The 25,458-nt window shown below is 37.0% G+C and overlaps 1 protein-coding gene across 1 annotated transcript in view; it reads left to right on the plus strand.

Annotated features, from left to right (window-relative positions):
- Nucleotides 1-25,458, plus strand: part of lrrc4ca (leucine rich repeat containing 4C, genome duplicate a) — a 149,985-nt gene that overhangs the window by 11,869 nt on the left and 112,658 nt on the right. The gene's annotated exons all lie outside the window — the stretch shown is intronic.

Consider the following 25,458-nt stretch of genomic DNA (forward strand, 5'->3'; position numbering starts at 1 on the left):
GCACAGCACATTCCCCCTGTCAATGCCCTAATCAATCAGCACTCTGCCTCGCGCCATCAATCTCTCCGAATACTCTGCCCCGACATCATAAATCGCCCATTCGGATTACCCTGATGGACGCTTCTCTGAATTTGACCTCTTTACCACTCGTGAACTGATGCGGGACCAGATCACCTGCTCTAACTCCCCCATCTCTCTTCCCCTTAAACTCCTTCTATGATCTGCGTTTAGCGTGATGTATGCCAGTCTCTGCAGGAACTCGCAATCTGTCTCAGATGTTGCACACCTGCCCTACACTGAACATCTTTCCTTTCCTGACACGTTCTCATATCTCCACCCATATCTCATACACTGACTATATGGACTGAAATATCTGGAAACACCTGATTCATGATTTATTGTTTGAAATCAAAGATATTTAAATATATAATAGTTTAAAATGATTTTGTTGAAGTAACTGTCTCTCCTTTCCATTAAAGTCGTTCAAGTAGATTTTAAAACATTCTGAATCAGAGTGAATGGCATGCAGTAGTCTAAAACAATCTGAACTGACAAAAAAAACTTGAACACAGTAAATTGGAGAACATTTTAAGAACAGCATGCAGAGGTAGAACACCCTCGAATAGTCTTTAATGGAGAACCTTCCAAATCAGTGTCAATGGAAGAAACCATTCTAGAACACAGAACGTTCTAAATCAGTGTTAACAGAGATAATATTCTAGAACACTAAGAAGTGGAAACAATTCTAAACCAATGTAATTGAAAAAAAGAGTTCTAGAACACAGTAAAGTGGAAAGCATTCCAGAAAAGTGTGCAGGAAAAAACAAACAAACAAATATTTGATTGTTGTTTTAAAATCAAATATATATATAAAAAACAATTCAGAATGCTTTTGTTGAAGTAACACATTCTAGAACTGTTTAAATGGGGAAGAGATTCTAGGGAAAATATGTAAGAACAGGGTGAATGGGTAAAAAAGGATTCTAGAACAATGTGAGATGGGGAATAGTGTAGAACAATACATTCAATTCTAAATATATTCTAAAACAGAATTGATTTTAAAAAGATTCTAGAACAGTGTGAATGAGGAACATATTCTCAAACCACATACATAAGGAACATATTCTAGAATTGTGTAAATAGGAGAAAGATTCTGGAACAGTGTATGAAGTTACAATAATCTAGAATAATGTGAATGGGGAGAAATTCTATAACTGTCTAAATGGGCAAGAGTTTCTAGAACAGTCCAATGGGGGAAAAAATCTAGAACTGTGTAAATGGGAAAAGATATTAGAATCATTCTAAAAATATTCTAGAACAGTGTCAAGTTTGAAAAAGATTCTAGAACCTAGATTCTAGGACCACGTACATAAGGAACATATTTTAGAACTGTGTAAATGGGCGAAAGATTCTGGAACAATCAAAAAATTGTAAATAATCTAGAACAATGTGAATGGTGGAAAATATTCTAGAACTGCCGAATTAGGGAAGAGACTCAAGAACAGTCTAAATGGGGAAAATACATTAGAATAGTGGGGAAAAGGGATTTTAGAGCAGCGTAAGAGGGGGAATATTTTAGAAAAGTCTTAATTCTGAAAAGACTGTAGAATAGTGTAAATAAAGAAAATATTCTAGAACCGCATACATAAGGAAAAGATTTCAGAACCATGTAAACGAACAGTTCTGGAACAATGTAAATAGAAAAGGTTTTGGAACAGCTTCAAAGGGGGAAACCATTATAATGCAGTTTAACTGTAGATAGACATTACACGATAATCTGAATGTTTGTACCATTTACAACAATCACACACTGGTTTGATAGGCCAGCCCAATATTTGGCTGTGCAGATGTTTGCTGGTGTTTGTTGACTTGGTGTGTTTTGGCCTTTGGGAAGTTTATGTTTAGGATTTATTTGTATAGCAGTTTTTACAACTGCTGTTGTCAGAAAGCAGCTTTGCAGAGTTTCAGGTCTGGCCCACTGGTAAGCTAGCCATGGGCAACAGTCACAAGGATATAACTCACCCAGAGCAAGAGGAAGAATAAACATTGAGAGAAAACAATATTTATGAGGGAAACTTATCCTCTTCTGGTCGAACAAGGATAGAATGGAACATGGATAGACATGAAACATTCAAGTCTTATAGAGTAGTGAATAAGTCAATAGGTCAATAGTATATAATAATAAATAACAAAGACTATTCAGAGTAATCAATGAGTAGAAATTGATGCAGATTAATAATTGAAGGACAAGGAGTAACACTAGAGAATAATATCTGATTATATTTCTAATTATGTGAATTAATTATGAGTGAACTGTAGAAAACTGAGAAATGTGAAGGATACATCAGTTGCATCCTCCTTATTGCTCAGAATGTTGAATGCATTTCTGTGTACATAACAGTAACATCTATGTCACAGTGGCCGAGAATTGCAGACCATACTGGCTGCAGCTTTTGCAGGCTTTGGAATGCAGCTAATGTTTTGTTCTCTAAAAATCTGTGTGATGCCCAGCCTAGACTATTAGTCTAATCAGTAGAGCAGGGGTTCACATTCCTGGTCCTAAAGACCTACCACCCTGAAAATTTCACCTCCTCATACCGGATCCAGGTGATTAAGGCCTTCAGGGTGAGATATGATAGAGGTATGATAGATATAAAATCTCCAGGGTGGTAGATCTCCAGGACCGGGAATGAACATCCATGTAGTAGAGGATGAACAAGGCTTGCAGGTGAACCTTTTGGCACATCAGCAGAGGCTTGGATGCACATGAAGATTGCTCCATTGGGGCCCAACTGGTCCAGATGGCAGAAGAGAGCAGAAACATTCTGTGATCGAAACTGGCAACAGCCATAACGAGACAGGAGGGATGGTTGGAGATGCTGGAATTGGATTCTGTGTCTTAAAGAAATCATTTTTTTCAATCTGCCACTTGATGAAAAAGTATTACATGATTAAATATATAGTGAATGGTGTTTACTGACATGAATCTCATTATCATTGTGAGTTCAGTCTTTGTTAATGCCATAGGCAGCTGTGGTTGGATGTCAAAGAGGACTCTCTGGTGGATAGAATGGCCCTTGCTCTCCCCATCACTTAGCCAATGTGGGGATCTGTTAGCTTTCCTTAATTCACATTAAGTTAGGTTATCCAATGATGATTTGAGAAAATAATGCATTGATTTCCAAGTGTGTTATATCAAAGAATGCACATGCTAGTCTAGCCCTTCCATAGAGAGCACTCCATATGGACTCTGTATCAGTAGCCCAACTGGTCCCAAAAAAAGTTTTGTCGACGGGTTCCATGTCGGTTCCATACTCTGAAAAAAAAACAAAAAAAAAAAAAACAGACCAATTAAAAATTATGAGTTTCTTTGATTTTACCAAATTGAAAACCTTTGGAATATAATCAAGAGAAAGATGGATGATCACAAGCCATCAAACCAAGCTGAACTGCTTGACTTTTTGCACCAGGAGTGGCATAAAGGTATCCAAAAGCAGTGTGTAAGACTGGTGGAGGAGAACATGCCAAGATGCATGAAAACTGTGATAAAAAAACAGGGTTATTCCACCAAATATTGATTTCTGAACTCAATCAACTCTAACAGTTCCAAAAATTTACATTGTTTTATTTACTGTGGCTCGACCAAATCATCTCTGCTCTATCTCTCTACCTCCATCCATGAGCTGAGTAGACTCAGAATCCCTTTACTGATGATGTGGATGCAGCTTCACTCTTTCAAATCTTAAATATCAGCCAGCTGGCAGATTCTGTCAACAAGAACACACACACAAACACACAATGCAGAGGCGTGTGCGTGTGCGTGTGTGTGTGTGTGTGTGTAGCCATCTCCTCTGCAGTAGCATCTCAGCAGCAGCAGCAGCATCGTAGCAGCAGCAGCAGCAGCAGCAGTTGTCAGGCCATGAAACCAATAAAGCCCAAATTAGGCCTGATTTAATGACTCAGGAATGTGGGTGCCCTGTGATTTCTCGAACTCGGCTAAAAGCAAATGACCTGAATTTGGCGTGGAGCATGAGTCACTCCCAGAATGTTGTCAGCCACTGTAACGGGCTTGTTTAAGGCCTTAACCCCTCCATCCTCTGCTTTTTTTTCTGTCCTCCGTCCTTCATTATACGTCTCGCAGAAGGAGATCAGTGGCTGCTCAACAGCCTTGTGGATGAACTTGGCTCTGCTGTAGAGGAAATGGTGCACGTCTCTATGTGTGTGTGTGTGGTGTGTGTGTGTGTGCGTGCTGCAGAGCACACCGCCGCAGTGTAAGCTGTGGCTCCCCTCCTCAGCCGCACCTGGGAGGCATCTGTTTTATGTGATATGGCGCTGGGTCGCTATATTAATTCTACCTGCTAATTTGAAAGGTTAAAATAGGCTGCAGAAAAGGTGACACGCTGCTGCTCACCTGCTCCTCACGTACCGAAGCACCTGTTTAATGGAGGTTGAGTTCAGATCGAGAAAGAGACGGAGAGAGAGAAGGAGTGGGGACAGAGAGAGAGAGACAGAGAGAGAGAACGTTAATGATGGGACCAGGAAGAATAATAGGTTATTTGAGAAAGCAGAGAAAGTGCAGCTGGAGCTGATTGTTCTTATCTGAGTTCATTAATGTAATTTCCTCTCACAAAAGGGCCCGTACAGAAAGCTCTCAGGCTCGAATAATAACTGGATCAGTCTAACGCAGCCAGCCTGTGCAGCTCCGCAATGCTCACAAAAATGAGGGACTGTCATCGCCGTTTACGCACACAGACACACACACACACACACACATCTCTCCGTTACATAACTTTATCTAGTCACAGTTTATTCTGACAGTCCTCTACAGGTTATCTGCAGATGCGATAAAAAAATAATAAAAAAAAATTACATTTAGGGATGCACTAAATATTTGGCAACCAGATTTATTTGGCCAAAAATGGCAAAAAAAAAGAAAAGAAAAAGAGGTTTAGTGAAAAGATTAAATAAAACATTACAAACCCACAAAAAGTTAACACAAAAAGTGAAATTGGCCCAAATCCAACCTTTTTATCATATGTCACACATATTATCTGTAGATACCTGTCAAGTTTTGGATTTTAAAAAGCTGTCCCTCCCGCCCAGCCGAGGTTCAGTATCATAGTATTGCGAAATAATATGTAGTTATTAATATTATTATTATTATTATTATTATTATTATTATTATTATTATTATTATTATTATTATTATTATTATTATTATTTTTTATATATAAATGTATAGTATTTTTATTTTAATGTAATTTTGTTGTGATCAATGGTATTTTCTATTTTTTTTTTGCAGTCAGAAGGAGTATGTATGATATAATACATATGTACATAGTATGTATGACATTTCAGTTTGGAGAGGCACAGGAATAGTTTTTTTTATAATAATAAAATATGGGAAATTTACGGGAAAATACTAATACGGCAGGAACGAGGGTTAAAAAAACGTTCAAAAAAGGTTTCCCGCCCAAAACGGGAGACTTGAGAGGTATGAATCTGTATTATCTGTGTGGTAGTGTGAACAGAGAACACACTCAATCTTTTTTTTTTTTTTTCAATATGTAATACTCTACATATCCAATTTGCAGCAATCAAAATTGATGTGACCTTTATGACACAGAGAAGAAATATTATTAATTAAAAAATAAAAACACTTTACTTTATGGGTAGCACTTTACAATCAAGGTACATTCATTACCAGTACTAAGCCACGTTTTACAGTAAGCTCAGAACTCCAGCAGCACTCTGTCTGTGTCTGAACCACTCATACCAACACAACACACACTAACACACCATCACCATGTGCCTGGATGTTAAAGGAGGATAATAAAGAATGCAATGAAACCGAAACACTAGAGTCTGTAATGGTAGAACTACAATAATGCCCCTATACGTATGTTCAGTGAAGGTGAACAAAAATAAAAATAAAAGGAGGTGTTCATAATGTTATGCTTTATTGTTATATGATTAATTAAAAGAATGAAATTTGTCAAAACATTGTTTGCTTATAAAAAAGCTCAATGTTTGTTTATTCTGTGCAAAGATTAATTCAATTAAGCTGTTTACTAGTACATTAAGTATCTCATTCAGAATTCTATTTATGGGGGAAATGCAATTGTCCACACATTGTTTATTTATTTAATAATAATAATAATAATAATAATAATAATAATAATAATAATAATAATAATAATAATAATAATAATAATAAAGAACATTATGTATCCTATGATGCACACAATCTAAATGACAATTTGCAATACACTCCTGGACATGTAGGGGCCAGTGTCCATGACAAGGATGAATTGGAAGAAATGACAGAAGCAAAAAAACATTGGGATAATCAAATAACTAAACAATAATCAATCAATTCATTATAGAATTAATTATTATTTTCAGCCTAATATTTAACTGCATAATAACTTGATTTCTCTGCTGGTATTGTCCATCACTTTCTTCATGCAGCATTCTTGGAGCTTTCTCGAACTCTGACGCTGATACACACAGCCTTCACACGTACACTTTCACCCCATCTTACACTCTCACTATACTTGTACTATGTGTTCGCATGAAGAGTCAGAGGAATAATTGAAATAGCTTAGACTGAAAGAAACAGAGAACAGCTGAGGAGGATCCTGCTGCTACTGTCTATTTTTTCTCGTTTGCTCTAAAACTGAACCCAAGGCACAACCCCCACCCCACCATCATTACCACAACTGCTACCCACTGCTTCCCTGCTTTTGGGCTGACATACATTAGTTTCCCATTTAATGCATTATTTTCATCAGTTCAAAGATTAAGTACATGTATTTTTTTTTTTTTGACAGAATAATTGTATTATATTAAATCAGTACACTCTTAAAAATCTAAGAAAACAGTGAAAAGAATGATTCTCTGGGGAGATGCAGAAGATAAGGACCACTTCATAATGGACACCTTATACATAGGGAAAAAAATATCATAGACAGAAAGTGTTGTATACTTTCTTGCAATGCTGAGTTATGTTTGCTTTTGTTCTTGCTCTAAAAAATATATAAAAAACCGAATACCCTATACTGAACTATACATTTTTGTAAACAAGCCATGTTTAAAGAACCCGAAGAACCTTTATTCTGTAGTTTAAGAAACATAATGAATTAGTAATTAGAATAACACTGCAGCCATTGCACCCAGCAGTACCACAAAATTTAATCTCTGCATTCAACCCATCCACTGCTGTAAACACATACATTCACACTAATGAATTCAGCAGTAAAACACACACCTGGAGCCGTGAGCAGCCACCTCAGTGCTCAGGGAGTCTAAATGTTAAAGGAGGAGAAAGTGCTAATCCTTCATGATCGCTGTACCCCCACTATCTAGGACCAAGTCTACTACTCTAACCTTCAGGCCATACCTGCCTTTATTCATCCATCCATCCATCCATCCATCCATCCATCCATATTCTTATACATTTCTTTCTGGTCATGGTCGGAGTGGGCACAGCCTATCTGGAATACTCTCTAAGCCAATACATGCGCCAGTTTATCACAGAAGATCTAAGTCACCAAAGAATCTAGAATACTTGAAAAACAAAAATATGTGTTTCAAAAATGGTAAAAAATGACTAAATAAAATATATAATAATTTAAACCAAACAATATTGAGCTTTCTTGGTTTGTCTGCAGAGATTAGTGCACTTATCCCCCTGAAATGAAAGTCATTCAGTGATAGATGCAGTAAACAATTTGTACTCAAATATGAAAAAAACGTGTATAAAAATTTTAGTCACTGTTATTGAAGCATTTTTACAGCTGGGATATTCAAAATGATCGGTCTTCGAGCGATATTTTAAAACTGTAGTTTTGTAATGGCTTTTCTTCTAATAGGCACAAACTTACTGGTGTCTACAAGTTTGGGATTTGGAGATTTAGGGCCCTCTCTGGTGAGAATGGGTAATTGCACAGAGCGTGTGGAAGAATCATTTTAAACTGGGCGGGTGTGATGCGGTCTCCTTTCCGAGCGGATGAATCCGATTCCAGGTTATGTTCAGTCAGAGAGAGAGAGAGAGAGAGAGAGAGTCCGATACAATCCGATATTAATCCTGGTTTTAGCGTGACTTCACTCCTTCTTTTCTTTTCTTTTACTATGAGTGAATGTGATATTGAGGTCTCCTCTTTGAGTTTCCTCTTCTGAAGTCTCCATTACTTCACCAGCAGCTCGTATTTAGTAAAACTGAGCCAGATCCTTTTTTAAAGGCTGTACGTGTGATGCAAGTACGTAAAGACGCGTGACGTGGTCGGAAGAACCCCCGCGAAAAGTGACCCGACACCCCAGTTTTTTAAATAAATATATGTGGCTTAGCAGGGATGGTAGTTTCAGCATACTGGTATCATTAAACACAAATGTTGTCCTTTCTTCAATCAGAAATGCCTCTGCTTTCAGTTCAGAAACAAGATAATACAGACTTTAAGCTATTTAATTTATGTAATAGTGAAAATTGTGTTTAATTGTGTTAAGTTTTGGCCAAATTATTAAGTATTTGTCCTAGAACTGTACATTCAAGCCAGGAACCCTTTAGAGGTCTTCATTTTAACCTCCTAATAATCCTTCAGGTATAATAAAGGTCATAGAGAATAATGGGTTAATATTCAGTGCTAATGTACTGTATATTTAACTCTAATGTGAGTTTCCTATGGGACTGAATGGTGGCAGTACCTCCAGCACAGAGCTCCAGGCTGCTGTATTTTGGCATATGGCGAGATGACCTCAGACCCCCAAGGGTCAAACCTTACAGCAGTGTCTGCTTCAGTGGAAAAGCTGCCAAAGTCAACCCAATATTTAGCAATAACTATAACTTGTGTATTGCTAGCGTACTGTTGTCTATTTATTAAATAATAAAGCAGTCATGTGAGAGCATAAATATGTATGACTGCACTGTAGATGCATGTATGCCTGGAGCTGACGTGTTCCAATAACCAGGAATGTATTGGGATTTACATATTTTAGACATCTTGTCAGATTGTGTATGGATTATCTCTGACAGCAATACTGACTGACATCACTCGATGTAAAGAAAAAGAAGTGTGAAAAGAAGAAGCTGCTGGAAGTTTGTGTTGAGATGTGTGTATGTACAGTATTGGCACACGTGTCACTGTTACATTCGTGTATGTCTGTATATTTACAGTGAAGCAAAAATGGTACCACTTTGCCAGGCTATAGGAATATATTGTGTTATTTTTATGCACAATATACATGTATTTTTCTGAGCATATCACAGAAATCATCAGTGTTTAAAGAACACTGACCAGCTGATCACATTTCATTGCAAAGAGCTTATTTATTGTTATTTAATTGAATGTCTTAAAACACATTAAAATGTTTTTCTTCTCTGAGTTTTCAGAATCTTAGGTTTTCAGTCATCTGACACTACTGGTTAGGGGTGCGGCATATCATATTTTACTCCATGATATCTTTATCATTTTTGAAACGATATAAAAAACAAATACATTGTAATAATAGTGGTATTTTGTATTGGAAGGACTCTATTTTCTATTTATGTTGCTGATATTTTGTGAAAATATGTTGAGATTATTTTAGGGCCATATTACACACCTCTTGTACTGATGCACTGTGTCTGTGTGTCATAATATCTTGATAAATATTCTGTACTATGAAATGTGTCATGGCTGGACAGGACTTAAGAACTATTAAAGAAGGGTTGGGCACAGAGAGTAGTCAAAAACGGGAAAGCTCTACTCTGATAAACAGCAGCAAGAGGGAGTAAACATACCAGATTCGAGAATCAAAGGTCATACACAGCCAGGCAATATTAGAGTGCATGCAAAAAGCTAAAATAGGCAAAGGGAAAATGCTTTGTACGAGGAAAAGTCCTGAATGCTCAGCGGGGTATAAATGAAGTGAGGGAGTATATATAGTGAGTGTAACAGGTGAAATCAACATTCAGGTGGCTGGCTTCTGTGTAGTGCCGTTTGCAGTGTCCTGTGATCGTGATCGTGAAACTTTCTACACTAGCTTTTTACCACTTCAAAAAAACTAATTTTGGAGAATTTCTATTGGTCCTTTTGAAAATGTATGAAATTCTAATATAATTTGAAGAATAACTGCACAATTCTTATTATGGCTGTGTTCAGACTGTCAATCCAAATTTGATTTTTCCCATGTTTAGATTCAGATTGATTTATGATGATGTGGACAGCCAGAAACCAGATGGAATCCAACTGTTGAAACATCGGATCCAAACAGCATTTGAAGGAAGTTTGAAATGCAGTTTGAAGTAAATTCTTACAGATGCGTCTAGATGCTCTGACATGTTTGTTGCATCACTCACAACTTGACACACAACACCCTCATCAAATTCAGAGTGACAGAAATGCATGGGTCCAATAAGATCGCCAAGGTTAGCCACTGATGCTGACCTTGTTACCACATGTTTGGTTACCACATCACTGGACACACAAATATGATCTGATCACATGCACACACAAATAACATTACAGACAATCATCACAACAGTTCTGATTTCAGAAACAAACACAAATTGCCTGCAGTCTGAACATAGCCTGAGTCAGTAAGCCAAAAAATAGCCAAAATAAAGATATAGGGTTTTTGTGTGACAGTGACAGTAAACATTTCTAAAGGCTTGTTCCTGAAGAGTTACTATAAAAGCTGCTGTCATTTTTACCTCTCTGTAAGTAAAGTGAGAGTAGATGATTTTTGGAATAATAAATGCTGCCCTTTAGTAAAGTGTTCACATTGTACAAGATCTTTTGTTGTTGTTCTTCTGTTTTTAAGTGCTGCTTTAATTTGAGCCAGAAAACCTCTGAAGTCATCTTTAAAATGGAAACAAACTGGAAACTGGAAAAAAACATGACAAATGTCCAGAGTGTCAAATAGCACAAAAGTTTTATGTGGGCACAAAATGCTGATGGCTAATTCTCAAACCCAAATGTTCCAGTCTGTGAAGAAAACAATTTCATTACAAACAATTGAACATTCAGAAGCTGTTGTTATTTCCGGCGATACTAAAAACATGCTATCATTTACTGTTGATTGTTTCTCACTCAGAGCTCATTAAAACAAGTAGAAGAAAAGTGTGGATGCTAAACTTTTAATTGATATTGTTGTGTTATGCATTCTTTCTTTTTTTTTTTTTGTCATTGCATGACATGAATATATGGGGACTTAATTATAAGGACATGTATATCTGTCATCACAGAATGTAAACTGAATGCCAAAGTAATTAATCCAATATCTAATAAGATGTATACTTAATTGTTTGATTATATATGGTACATTATACTATAAAATAACAAAATGACACTACTATATTTTAATTAATAATTGTGTTTTATTATTAATGTAAGGAAGGCCATTTTTTTTGTTTTAGTGTATGTATATGTATTATGTTGGTGTCCAATGAAAAACCAGTATCTACTTTTTTGTCGATTTTCAGTTTACTACATAATTGTAACACACAATTGGACAGAGACAATATCGCCGCTGTCCAATGAAAAACACTTATCTCCAAAACTTTAAAGGAGAGAGCAAAAGCCTTGTAAACTTTCAGTGGAGGTCAATGTAAAAAGAGTTTATTTCAGGTAATTTTGAAGAATTTTTATTGGTCCATTCATCCAACAAGTTTGGCACAGTGTAAGGGACACTTTGTCTGTCCGCATTATGAAGTAAACTACATATAGCAAATCGACAAAAATGGAGATAAGTGTTTTTCATAGGACAGTGACGATATAGTCTTTTATTTTTTAAATACTTGAATTGTTACTGTGAACTACTGATGTAATTGTAACCTGTCCTTGGACGCAGCTTATTTGTCTGGAAATACTACTACTACTACTACTACTACTACTACTACTACTACTATTACTACTACTACTACTATTACTACTATTACTACTACTACTTTTACTACTATTACTACTATTACTACTACTATTACTACTATTACTACTATTACTACTATTACTACTACTACTACTATTACTACTACTATTACTACTACTATTACTACTACTACTACTACTATTACTACTATTACTACTACTACTACTACTATTACTACTATTACTACTATTACTACTACTACTTTTACTACTATTACTATTACTACTATTACTACTACTATTACTACTATTACTACTATTACTACTATTACTACTTTTACTATTACTACTACTACTTTTACTACTATTACTACTACTACTATTACTACTACTTTTACTACTATTACTACTACTACTATTACTACTACTACTATTACTACTATTGCTATTACTACTACTATTACTACTATTACTACTACTATTACTACTACTACTATTACTATTACTACTACTACTACTATTACTACTACTACTACTATTACTACTACTATTACTACTACTACTATTACTATTACTACTACTACTATTACTACTATTACTACTACTACTATTACTACTACTATTACTACTACTACTAATATTATTACTACTACTACTATTACTACTACTACTATTACTACTACTATTACTACTATTACTACTACTATTACTATTACTACTACTATTACTACTACTACTATTATTACTACTACTACTATTACTACTACTACTACTATTATTACTACTACTACTATTACTACTACTACTACTACTATTACTACTACTATTACTACTACTACCACTACTACTATTACTACTACTATTATTACTACTACTACTACTACTACTACTACTATTACTATTACTACTACTACAAATAATAATAATAATAATAATAATAATAATAATAATAATAATAATAATAATAATAATAATAATAATAATATTTCATTGAATGAATCTTTATTTCAAATTTACAACATGAACTCAAATTCCCTGATTTTAACTTGCAGGGCTAGTTTCCCCAGAGATAGATTACGCATAAATAAGCGGTGGCAATGGTCAGTCACTCTTGAAGGTCTGGTTAATCTCTAGAAAATCCTTAATCTCTAGGAAAATCTGGGATGCTCATATTTCTCAGGGGAGAGGATAGAACACAACTGATTCATTACAATTGATTCCTATGCACTGATCCACTGATAACTTCTAGGAATATGTTGCATGCTTTTTTTTTTGTTTTTTTTCCCCAGTGCCTTAAGCTTCTGAGTGCATGTCCTAAAGAAACCCACACACACAGAGCACTGTGAGGGCCGGCATGGTTCAGTTCACTCAGGGTGGTTTGGATACTGGAGATAATATGAACAATAGCTATTTACAAAACCAGCCAAAAGCAACACCAGGCACAAAATGATTTATCAGCATTTTCGGGGCAACACTTCTGCTCTCTGCTTTAAAAGGATATCCCTGCATAAAATTGCTTGTTGTCTGTATGCATGGACCGTTCTAGACAGATGCTGCCAGTCACAATCATTACGAACATCTGTGCCGTCCACTGTTTCCAGCCCTTTTCCACCAAAAGAACTCTGTTCAAAAACCAGTTCCATTCATTCGTATAAGAACCGCGATGCTTTTCAGCAAAAAAGCCCAAGTTTTCAACAATTTTCTAAATTTCACATCATATGTCATCAACAGAAGGCATTGCACAGCGACGGCGCTTCTGTACAAATAGACACGCCCACAGATGATGTCACAGTTTGTGCAGAAGAACCTAGTATTCTTTGGTTCCTGCTGCAAATGAATGTTTTTTTTTTTTTTTGGTAAACCGATTCAAAATTAGGTTTGCGAACCAGAACAGTGCACATTCCACAGCAGTGGAAAAGCGCTATGAGGGTGGTAATGCCTTCTGTGACCGGTACAACTTTGCTGTCCTGCCATGAGTACACTGGTCTGTGTTCAACCTCAATAACAAGATAATACCTCACAACTAACAACAATACAGGTGTTTTAAATCTGATCCCTGAGGTTACACTTCATGATCAATGTATGTACGTACATACTTCTGAACTATGATTTACCGTACTGTCCGTACTGTTCACAAGTATATGTAATAATCGCAACTGAAATCAAGTGCGTAAGGCTTTTGGTTTTATTACATTACTTACCAATACTTAATAGGCAAACAAGGTAGCATGGATTAAATTGATAGAAAGTTAATAATGATGCTAATGTGCATTTTAACACCTCACTATACCTCAACTAACAGTCTCCCTATATTGATCTTCCATTTATCTTTAGGATCTATGGATGAGGTATTTGCACCAGTGTGGAATTATGGCACATGTTGAGTAGGCACTGCTGGATTAATGCTTAGTATTGATACTTTAATGTAAGTATGATATAAATTGTGTGCATGTTGTGTTTTACAAGCACTCTGAATTCATCCAATGATTTATAATAATAGGCTTCTAGTAGCTAATAGGTAATATTTATCCGTTATCTTAATACCTTAGACACCATGACTCTCAAACAATAAACATAACTCTTGTAATGTGTTGATACATTCACTATTTCTTGAAAAGCACAGTTTTATAATAGAGGTACAGTGAGTAAGCTCATAATAACTGAGTTTAATGGAGAATACAATTAACAGTCATTCTGTCAAGTGAGTCATGACCAGTTTAGTCATCAGTAAACTAGTCTTCACTTGACTTTTATAATATCATACATAGATCATATAATAGATCCAGTTTAAGGGCCTTGTTCAAGGGCCTCCAGTGACAGTTGAGCTGATGCAGATATTGAACCTGCAACCATGTGATCAATAACCAAAAACACAGCACTCTAACCACTGAGCCACCACTGTTACTAGATTAGGAATTTAATCAGTTGAGTCACCCATTGATGCAAAAGAAGCCAACATTCAGCTTGGGAAATCCTTGTGATGCTCCACTAACCTGTAATAAGAACAATAGTATATCTGTCATTGGCAACCCAGGCCTGGACTAATCCTACCTACACTATGTTACTTGAAAAGGAGAAATGGGCAGGGCAATGCTGGAAAGAACTACATAACCCTAGTCATATTCATATAAGTGTAAGGGTTAGTCCTTATGTTTCTTTCATTCTTTTAGTGATGGTTCTGTATCTCTCAGCTTGTCCAAAAATGCTTGTGTAAAGTGTGTCTTTTAGTTGGGGTTCTGGACTGTGAGCTGTACGGAAAGATCAGGGGAGAGATAGAGATAGAGAAATTTTGACTAGCTCAACTTTATAGATATAAATATAAAGATAAAGAAAAAAATGCTTTTCGTTTTGATATTTTAACAGTTTGATATCTAATAGTAGATCCTGCCATAAAATGTAGGGCAGGGAGGAGCCAACTGCCTGGGCAACCAGGCAGGACCACACTTTGGGCAATATGGGGAGACTAGAGGGGTAGATCAAAAATGTCAGTCACATTATTCAAAAGGCAGGCAAAAGCTGGTGATTGGTTGTTTCACTGCCAAATATGATTTTTCATGATATTTTAAAGGAACAATCAGTAATAGAAGCGAGTGAGTGTGTGAAATGCCTACAGCAGAGCGATTTCAAAACACTGAATAGAGTTGACCGCCCCTCCCGCTTCTCCCCAGACATAAGGCTCACACGGGTTGCCAGATTGACACACATTAGCAAGCAGCATCAGTGAATATATATATATATGCTTCAATGTCCGAAATGCTTTTACATTTCTAGTGTGCTAGGGGTGGTGGTAAATTACCCAGCTATGATTAGCAACCTTACTGAAGCCCAGTGATTGCCTGTTCAGCAGGAAAAAAAAAAAATAGGCAGCTCATCCCGTTTCCATGCTGCTATCTATACCTGGCAACCCTGAGTGTGGAAATGGGACTGGGGAAATAGTGCTGAGCAGATTCGGAGGATAAAACCTGAACAAATTCCTTTGACGTATCACACAGTTCAAATAATAAAAAAATAAATAAATACTACTGTCTGAAGCTCTGCTGTCAAGAGCTTTAAACATGCTTAAAATGAGCATGTTTCCTTAATATCTAATGATATGTACAGATCATGCTATGGGTTAAAACTCAATATAATCTTTAGTGGTTCTTTTAAATGACACAATGGCCCATTCTCTGTGTGTTTGTTGTCTATATTGTCGATAAAAACATCTTATTTATTTTTACATTTTTATTTTCCAGCAGTAACTGTATAATTTCATGTCACTGAAGTTGAGGAGTTTTTAAATTTGTGAGGATAAAGCTATTTATCAGCTTATAGACGAAGCCACAAACAGGACATCATCTCAGGACCAGCACACACGAGACTGCAGCTCCTGGGCATTTGGTTTGATGACAATGTTACATGACCTATCATGAGGGAGGCATGTGGCTGCGACCTGTCGCTGTTATGGATGTGAGCATAATACTCAGGAGTCTACTTCCTGTGATAGCCGTGGGTGATGGAGTGGAGTGTCACGGTGTGTAGGTGAAGGCTGCACTGGGATTGAGGTGTGTGTAAAGTGTGTGTGTGTGTGTGCTTAAGGGCATGGGGGTGTGTGCAGAAAGCTGAGCCAAATGCGGATTCCTTTACCTCTCGAGCTTAATCATCTGGCAATCAAACCCACTCGCTCTTGCTCTTTTTTTTTTTAATCCTTGACACACACACACACACACACACTCATACACACACACACACTGCTTGGTACTGAATGGTGTGTTACCCCCCAGGCCTGGGCACTTACTTGTGGATGCTGTTGAGACGTGGCTCTCTCTCTCTCTCTTTCTCTCATTTTCCCTTACCTCTTTTACTCCACTGTAGATTGTCTTGCTCTCTCGCCTGGTTGGGCTTGTCATTGTATATCAGACTCTTTTCTCCCTTTTTCTCTTACTCTTTTTCTTTCTCTATCTCAGTCTTTATTTGTCTTTTCCTTTCCTTTTCTACCTTTATTGTTTATCGCTCTTTTTATGTCTTACCCAGCTAATTATATATATACTATTAGAATTTTTTAAAAATGTTTCAAAAAGGTTCCAGGAATGATAGCATGCAACGTTACAAAAAAAAAATTATGTTCAAGGAATGTTCTGAGAACGTGTGACATAATAATGGTTTGCATCACAATGTTACTAGAACGTTTTTTTTTTTTTGCATAACAATTCCACCTGGACAAAAATATTAATGTTATAAAAAGTTTCCAAAAACTTTTTAAAAACTTTGACCAGACCAAAACTTTGGCGTGTTTGTGTCTTAACAGTTAAGCACTTTGTGCGTCTCATCAGAGGATACTGACCTGCACGTTCACACTGTGAAGGAACACCAGCAGCTCATTTAAGATAACAGCAATGTTATTTTATTTTTTATTCTCTTTATTGTTGAGTTAAAAGTCTGTGTGTGTGTTTAACAAGCAGGGGTGTACACGTGCTGGGCACGTGCATCGTGCAGGGTGCACTAATAGGAATGAACTCTGATTATTGACTGTTGTCTAGGTTAATTTCAGTCAGTGGTGCACCTGTGTTTTCCACCACCAAAACAGCAACACACCAGAAATTCTGAACACACCTCACTTCCAGACCACCACACTCATCAGTGTGGATAAATTTTTGAACTCCGACGCCATTTTAATGGTGTAGGTTCAAGGCGTTGAGTGTTGCGGTGCGCCTTGCACAGGGTGTATGATAGGGCCCTTAATCTGTATATCTTAATCTGTAAACTGTCAGCAACTATTAGCAAGAAATCCAGCTTTGAAAAAACAACAATTGTCAAGTTTCCAGAAATGAAATCTAAGTGGCTACCCAGTGCACAGTGTGCTATATACAGTATATGTGTAATTTCATGACTTCACCGTCATGTCTCTAACTTATCACCTGAACCCCGCTAACCTGCCAACACATGCCCCACGGAAGGTCTGCTTTGTGTCTGTCCCCCGCTGGACGAGGGGAGTGGTGGGCTAAACAGAGGGCTATTAGTGACAGAGGACAGGCGAATGATGCCGGAGTGACAGTAGATGTTGGCGCGTATCCTGCAGAGCCTGCCAGCCTGCTCACTGCAGGGGACCCCGCGGCATTTGGCCCACAACTGCCTGCTGTCTGCCTTTTTTTGTGGCAATAGGCCTTCTTCATCTAAAGGGCACTCTCAGACTTGTTAATCTCAAACGAGCCGAGTGCCATGCCTGAATACGGCATTGTAACTGTAATTGACCTGTATGAACTGCACCTACAGGTGCTGTAGGGATGCAAACCATTACTACAACAAAAAACAAACCTTTTCTACATTTTTGTCTATTTTTAGCATAATTGGAAGCACAAGATGAAGTTATGTAGGTCTTACGCACAGTTATATAAGGACTGTTACAGCGTTTCATTGAATGTTTTATTACAATTTATAGGTTTTGCTTATTTTTACTTCTGCATGTCTGCTTGGTTGTTGGATTGTAGCTTGCCAAATTTCATTTGACACAAATTCAACAGTATCGCATCCCATAACTTTTGCCATGTCCAATGAAATATAATAAACACCGCAACCTGTGAAATATGTGTCACGTGGTCCCTGTCTGTTCTCATGTTTCTGTGTTTATTTACCTTTTCTGGCCCTGTCTCATGTCTGTGTTATATCCCCACGTGACCTGTGCTCCTCTGTGTCTCCTGTCTTAGTAGTTTTCCACTCACCTGTGTTCATTTGTAGCTCCGCCCCTTAGTCCCAGGTGTTTCCTGTTTCCCGTGTGTGTCCACCACTCTTTAAAGTCCGTGTTCCCTTCTCTCGTGTCGATCCTTGTACGGTTTTACGTCTGTTAGTGGTCCTTGTGTTTTTCCTGTGTATACTCAGTTCTGGTTTATGTAAGTTTATGTTTATTTTGTGTTTGTTTACGTTGTTAAATTTGTGTATAGTTTGCGTTTGCGTCCGCCTCCTCGTCCTTCCCGCACCCACCCTGACAATATGCATGCTAGGTCTCCTTCCCTGATTGTAGATGAGCTCGCATGGACAATTCCAGCCAGAAACTACCAGTCACAATCATTACCACCTTACCACTGTTCTGTGAAAAGGCCTTTTTTTATATGATATATATTCCCAGTACACACATGACACTGTGAATGGAGGAATTCTGTAATATATGCATATATTACACAGGTGTGGGTGTTCCTAAGCCATCCCCTGAGAAAACACTTCATGATCAATTTACATACTGCTATCCCATGACTATTTTTAGTATTCTTTTAGTGTATGTTCCATAAGTGTGTTCTTTCTTAGGCTTTGTTCACATTATAAGCCTTAATAATCTATTTAGATTCTGTGCTCGGATCAGGTTTGGCAGTCTTGACAGTATACTGCACATTCATAATAGTAGGTGACCTGTATCTGTCTGTTTAGTGAATGAATCTGTCCCTGAAACGGCACGCATGTGCAGGTTGATACACTTTTTGTGTAGCCATAGAGACATTATTAATGACCAGACCTGTCACTGGTTGAAATACTGCTCAACACGGCATCTGTTTTGAGTATTTTTGAGTTGCTGTAGTATCAAGGTTGGTGCGACTCTTCTTGGACCCCCACACTTCCGTTAATCTAAGTTTGATCATGTTGTTTGTCGGATTGTGATTGGTCCAACTGTATTCACATTTCAAACCTGTTAGACAAAACTGGGTCTGTTTCACAAAAACGATTTGCAACTAATTTCCCTTGAAGTTCGCAGATTTTGCATGAAGCATATTTCACAGAAAATATTGTTTGCAAATTCCACTTCAGAGTTACCTCAAGAACATTTTTTTTCTACCAAACGTAGAATTTTCTTTGTGCACAGGCGTGTGCTAATCCAGATAATCTCAAAATCATTTAAAGTTAAATGATGGAAGAGTGGCTGAATCACTCTGTGATTTGAGCTCATAAGATATAATTTTGCTTGTTGCATCGCACAGATCTCCACATTGCAACATTAGTGAAATGGGCCCCTGATTTGCAAAAAAATAAATAAAAATAATACATTTAATTTGGTCTGTTACTGCCAATACTATCAAAAATCAACCTTTATACAATCTAAATATGTCAAAAAATATTAACTTGGTCAAGTGAGTCAATTTCTGTGATGTCCACAATTTAATTTAGTAACATGTTACTCTAATCTGACCATGACTAATCTATTTCCAGTCCAGTAATCAGATTAAAGTTACATATCCAATTCACCTTGTTATTTATTTATTTATTTATTTTTTTTGTCATTTTCTTCAGTAAAAAAAAAAAAAAAAAAATTCTTCTTGCGTTTGGGCGAGTGACGTCTGGCCTATGCAAAAATTAAGTCACGTTTTCAGCATGAGGACAACTCAAACCTAAACAATGGAGAAAGGAGAGAAATGCACATTTCCTACTTGGAAATACAGGCACTGTTTTGAGTTTGTGTCAGTTAAAGATGGCATTATCAAGGCTGGTTGTGCACACTGTGCTGGTGACAAAGTGCTATCTATCTAGCTTCAAAAACACAGTACAGCACAGTAAAAGTTACAGATTAAATTCTCCTAGGTGGTGAGAAGATTCCAATAAAGTGAGTGTTGGCAAAACTGTATGTTAATTTTATGGGAAGGAAGCGGGGGGATGTTGTCGGCAGCTGCTGAATGTAACTAATAAAGTAGCATGTAATCTAATTTAGTTACTTAAAACTAAATCACAATCAAGGAATCAATAAAGTAACTAAGCTACTTTTTAAAGGAGTAATCAGAAATTACAATAGACTTTTTAAGGTAACTATGCCATCACAGCTCAAATCTAATTTTGAAAGATAGGATTTGAGGAATCCACACAGCTCTGAAAAAATCTGATTGAGTCAAATTAAAGCAAAAAAAAATAAAAAATAATAAAACTGACCATGGAGAGATGTGGTGTTGACAGGATTTTAACTCAGGATATGAGATAATATCTCTGGACAAGCAGGTAGAAATGAGAAATGTTTGTTGCCACTCTAGAGCTTTAAAACAGTGTACTTATCTGTGTCTTAACATGTGTCCAATCAAGTCCAGTCCCATGACTCTGCTGAAATCCTCTCAGGATCCTAATGTGAGAGGAGAGGTACATAATTACAAATGGGAATAAATAGTAAAGAAATTAAGGTGGTGGGAGGATTGGGGTGCACAGAGTAAAAAAACGTTAAGTTGCCTCATCTACTAAACTAATTTGAGTGAACCTGATTTGAGTGAAAATGCTCTGTACGCTATTTTTGCTATTTTAAGTTGGCCTTTAAAGCACAGTTGGGTGCTGTGAAAGGATGCATTTATTGGGTACATCTTGGATCAGTCCAACGCCGGTAATGCCAGGAATATTATGTGTATAATAAGTGTAGTGCAGGAAGCGGTGGGAGACAGACTGACAGATGAGCAGATGGAGATACGGACAGACAGAGCCAGACACGCACACATAGAGAAGCTCATCTGCAGGACACTCGCGTCCGCTCAAAAATAGTTATTCCTAGAATCCTGCTCTACATATGCATATGACCCCAATTTCCCTGTGTAACAGGCTTCAGTAGACCAGGACAGCGTTGCTCTGAACAGAGGTGGTCCTCAATAAGTGCCTAAATGTAGGGCGTATTTAGACATACGTGAGCTATAATGAGACACGAGGGGCAATTAAATTGAAATGAAATATTGATAAGAATAGATGTCTAATTATATGGCCTCGTATGGCTAAATGGGTCTCGTCTCTCTACCTCAACCATCAGAAGTTCCACAGTGATGTGAGGAAACAGCTCTCTCTGTGAAAGTGAATCGAGTTGAATCTGATTGGTTGCGGAAAGCCCCCCTGACAGAGCGATGATGGAGCGACTATGCCTCAGTGTCCATCTGTCAGATTTGGGTGCAGTTTGTGCAGTGATGTGATTTTTTTTTAAGAATAAAACGTCTGTCCGTGTTTGAAATGTCCTCCCGTCTCTCCAGAAGTGGAGGTCAGAGGCTGCTGGGCTGCTGCAGTGAGCCTAAATGACATCCTTTCATTGTCACTACATGCCTTCCTCATGAAATTTAGAACAAGGCCCAAAATTAGAGCCCACACTGGCGCCGTCTGTCTTTAATCAAAATACCACCACACTGGGGATGAACAGGCTAAACCAGGACAGCTTTCCACACAGAATGCTCTTTATTTGTATCTTTCACACACATCCAGCACTAGCATTCGCGTGGTGGCTTGCTAGAGAAGCAACCTGACTAGCATCATAGCTAGAGATAGATTAATTAATAAATTAGATCAGTTTCAGAGGTAAAAACAAAAAGGTAAAACAACATGGACGATCATGGTTGTTTAGTCTTGCTAGAGTTGCTAGAGAACACAGTGGTGTACACAGTAAAAGCTAGATAAACAGTTCGAGACCACTGCGGAGCTACACAGGGATTTAGCCCTCCTGTAATGTTATAGGTCAAATTGACCCGTTTTAAATGTTGAGGATCTAGGAAGAATAGTTAAGTATTTTTTTCAGTATGAAACTTTTCTGCTTGACTTAATAATGGTAATCAACATATGAAATAAAAATGGTTCATCTCAAATATTTGCAACCAGCCCCTGAAAAACTAAAAATAAAACAAAATTGCAATGTTACGTTTCAATGTTATGTAAAACTATTGTGTTTTATAGGTTGGTCTTTCAAAAGAAACATATTTGTTTATGAAAAACGAGTGAAGTATCCTAATTAAACCATTACCTTTTAGAGGTTTAGGATTTTTTTGGTTTTAGACATCTTTTGGATAATTAAACATGCACCTGGTTCATGGTTTAATTAAGATACTTCACTCGTTTTCCATAAACAAGTATGTTTAACCTTGTTTTTAAATGTTTTAAATCTCTATTTCTTTTGAGAGACCAACATATAAAACACGGTAGTTTTAAATAATATTGAAACGTAACATTGCAATTTTGTTTTATTTTTATTTTTTCAGGGGGCTGGTTTAAAATATTTAAGATGAACCATTTTTATATTATATGTTGATTACAATAATTACGGCAAGCAGAAAAGTTTCATACTTTCACACTTTTAACTATTTTTCCTAGATCTTTAAAATTTAAAACGGGTCAATTTGACCTGTAACATGCGTGAAGATAAATCAAGCCGTACCATTGCTTTTCCTGACAAATGAACACAACAGGAGGGTTAAAGTTATGGAAATGAACCAAAAGCACATACACGCAGTGCTCACAGCAATATGAATTCAAGTCTGTTTCAACTATAGAAAAAAAAAAAAAAAAAAAAAACTCTGTGCAATCTGGGATTCATGTAACAAATGGCAGCGTTTGTTATGTATGGAAGCTGATGTAACGTCAAGATGTTGTGCTCCTAGTTGTGTAATAACAGGAATTTAGATAAACAGTTAGTTATCATCTGCATAAACAATTTCCATATTACAACAGAATCATGAGAGCATCACAGAGCCTAACAAATGTTCCTAAAATATGTTATAAGTGAGGATAACAATCCCTGGTTGAGATATCAATTCTAAGTTGATGAAGTTCTAAGACTTTTAATACTCGACATGATGTCTGTTTACAGATCAAATTTCCCACCTCCACAAAAAAGCCAGAAAGCCATCTATGCAACGTCACTAAGTAGTTATTTTCAGTCACACTAGACCAAGCTCCACCTTGTATGAATTGGGAGAATCCAAACAACTCAAAACAGAAAGTCTAAAAATCTGCTAGTGGCATAGCATGCAAGCTGATTGACTATTTCTGTAGAATGATTTGACTTTAAGTGTAAACAGAAGACATGCTCATCATTATAAGTCCTCTTGTTTGTATTCAACCAGTTTTTAGTCTTCTCATTAATAATACATTTAAATAAGAAAGCTCTCTCTCCATCAATGTGGAGATGCAGGAGCCAGAACAACACAGAAAATCATGTTCGAATCGCTTGCCATCGGCTACCTGAGCCCTGAGAGAGCACAATTGGCCTTGCTCTCCCCACATCACGCCAAAGGCGTCTGTGAGCTGATGTATCAGAGTCGCTGTGCTTTCCTCCGAGCGCACTGTGATGCTCCTCGGCAATGTTGCATTGGCAACAGTTCGAAAAAAGAGGAGGTGGCTCACTTCACATGTATCGGAGGAGACGTGCTTAATTTCAGCCTCCTGGTGTTGGGGCATCACTAGTGATAGGGGGAGTCCTAATGAGTGGGTTGGGTAATTGGCCATGTAAATTGGGGAGAAAATGGGGAAAAAAAATATAATAAAAATAAAATGTGTTTTTGTCACAGTAATCAATCCTTCAATTTTCAGTATTTATAACTGTATTTATAACTGTCTGGTAGGGCTGAAAAGATGGCAGCTGAGAGAAGACTTTCCTACAGTACTCTATGAGCAGTCTGGTGTTGGCACACTTCAAGCTGTGGTTTGCACTGTCCCTGGAGGAAACTTAATGACCATATAATTACCAACTAGACTAGCTTCTGATATTACTGAATGATTTATGTATAGTGATTAGATTTTGCACAGATATTCTGATCAAACACTGCTAACATCTAGTGGTTTTAGACTGGCATGTTGACCAGTTGGTGTAGTCTCTACTCTTAGCAATCTTTATTTTGACTAGAAATGATGCTTTCAAAATATGCGTCCATGTAGGCCTGTAGAGATAACAATTTTTGTTTGTGGATGATATATCATTAAAAGGATTACTGTCATCTTAAGACCATTGACTGCCACTGACATATTGACAATAGAATTAGCATAACAAAGCAGATATACCCTTGTACCTAAAGACAACAACATTTTTGCCAAATAAATACTTCTGGAGTTCACACTGTGTGTATAGAGTAACAGGTACCACTTTAAAATAAGACTACCTTTATAAAGAGTTTATAAATGGTTTACAATTAGTTTATTAATGGTTAAAAATCATTAAAATGGCCTTAAAAATCATTAATAATCAGTTATAACACATAGAAAGGGCAACAATGACCTGTTGTTTGCCAAACAGTGAACCCACAGCAATCTTTATTGTTGCCCCTTCTACATAGGTGTTATAACTGATTATTAATTATTAAAATTTGTAAGGCATTTACAACCTTATTAGTAACCATAAATAAACTAATTGTAAACCATTGATAAACCCTTTATAAAGGTAGTCTTATTTTAAAGTGGTACAGAGAAACATCTATTGAAGCATTAGTCTGTTTTTGCATGACTCGCTAAAATAATGTTTATATATTTGAACAAACATTGAACACTATAAACACTACAAACAATACAACTATTATCAGATACTATTGAGATAATGCCCGTTTATTGTACGATAAGTCTATATACAATAATGTAATTATCATGTCAGGCCTACTTCCATGTACTGATCAGTGATGATTCTGATTGTACATCCGTAATAACAGTAGCTCTGGACCGCACAAATTCAAGCACTGCGAATTGCTTGTACAAGAATAACAGCCCAAAAAACTGATTTGTGTTATGACAGTGATGATACACAGATGCAAAATGCCTAACGTGGAGAGACGTCTTCAAGCCATTGCTGTATTCATGAGCGCTGTTTATTTCAGGCCCTCCCAGAGCAGGCTTGGTGACTAATTGCTCGCATTCCCAGCAGTCGCTGACACAAATGCCTAATAAA

The sequence above is a fragment of the Astyanax mexicanus genome, chromosome 2 (genome assembly GCF_023375975.1).
Source record: "Astyanax mexicanus isolate ESR-SI-001 chromosome 2, AstMex3_surface, whole genome shotgun sequence".
In the NCBI taxonomy this organism is placed as follows: domain Eukaryota; kingdom Metazoa; phylum Chordata; class Actinopteri; order Characiformes; family Acestrorhamphidae; genus Astyanax; species Astyanax mexicanus.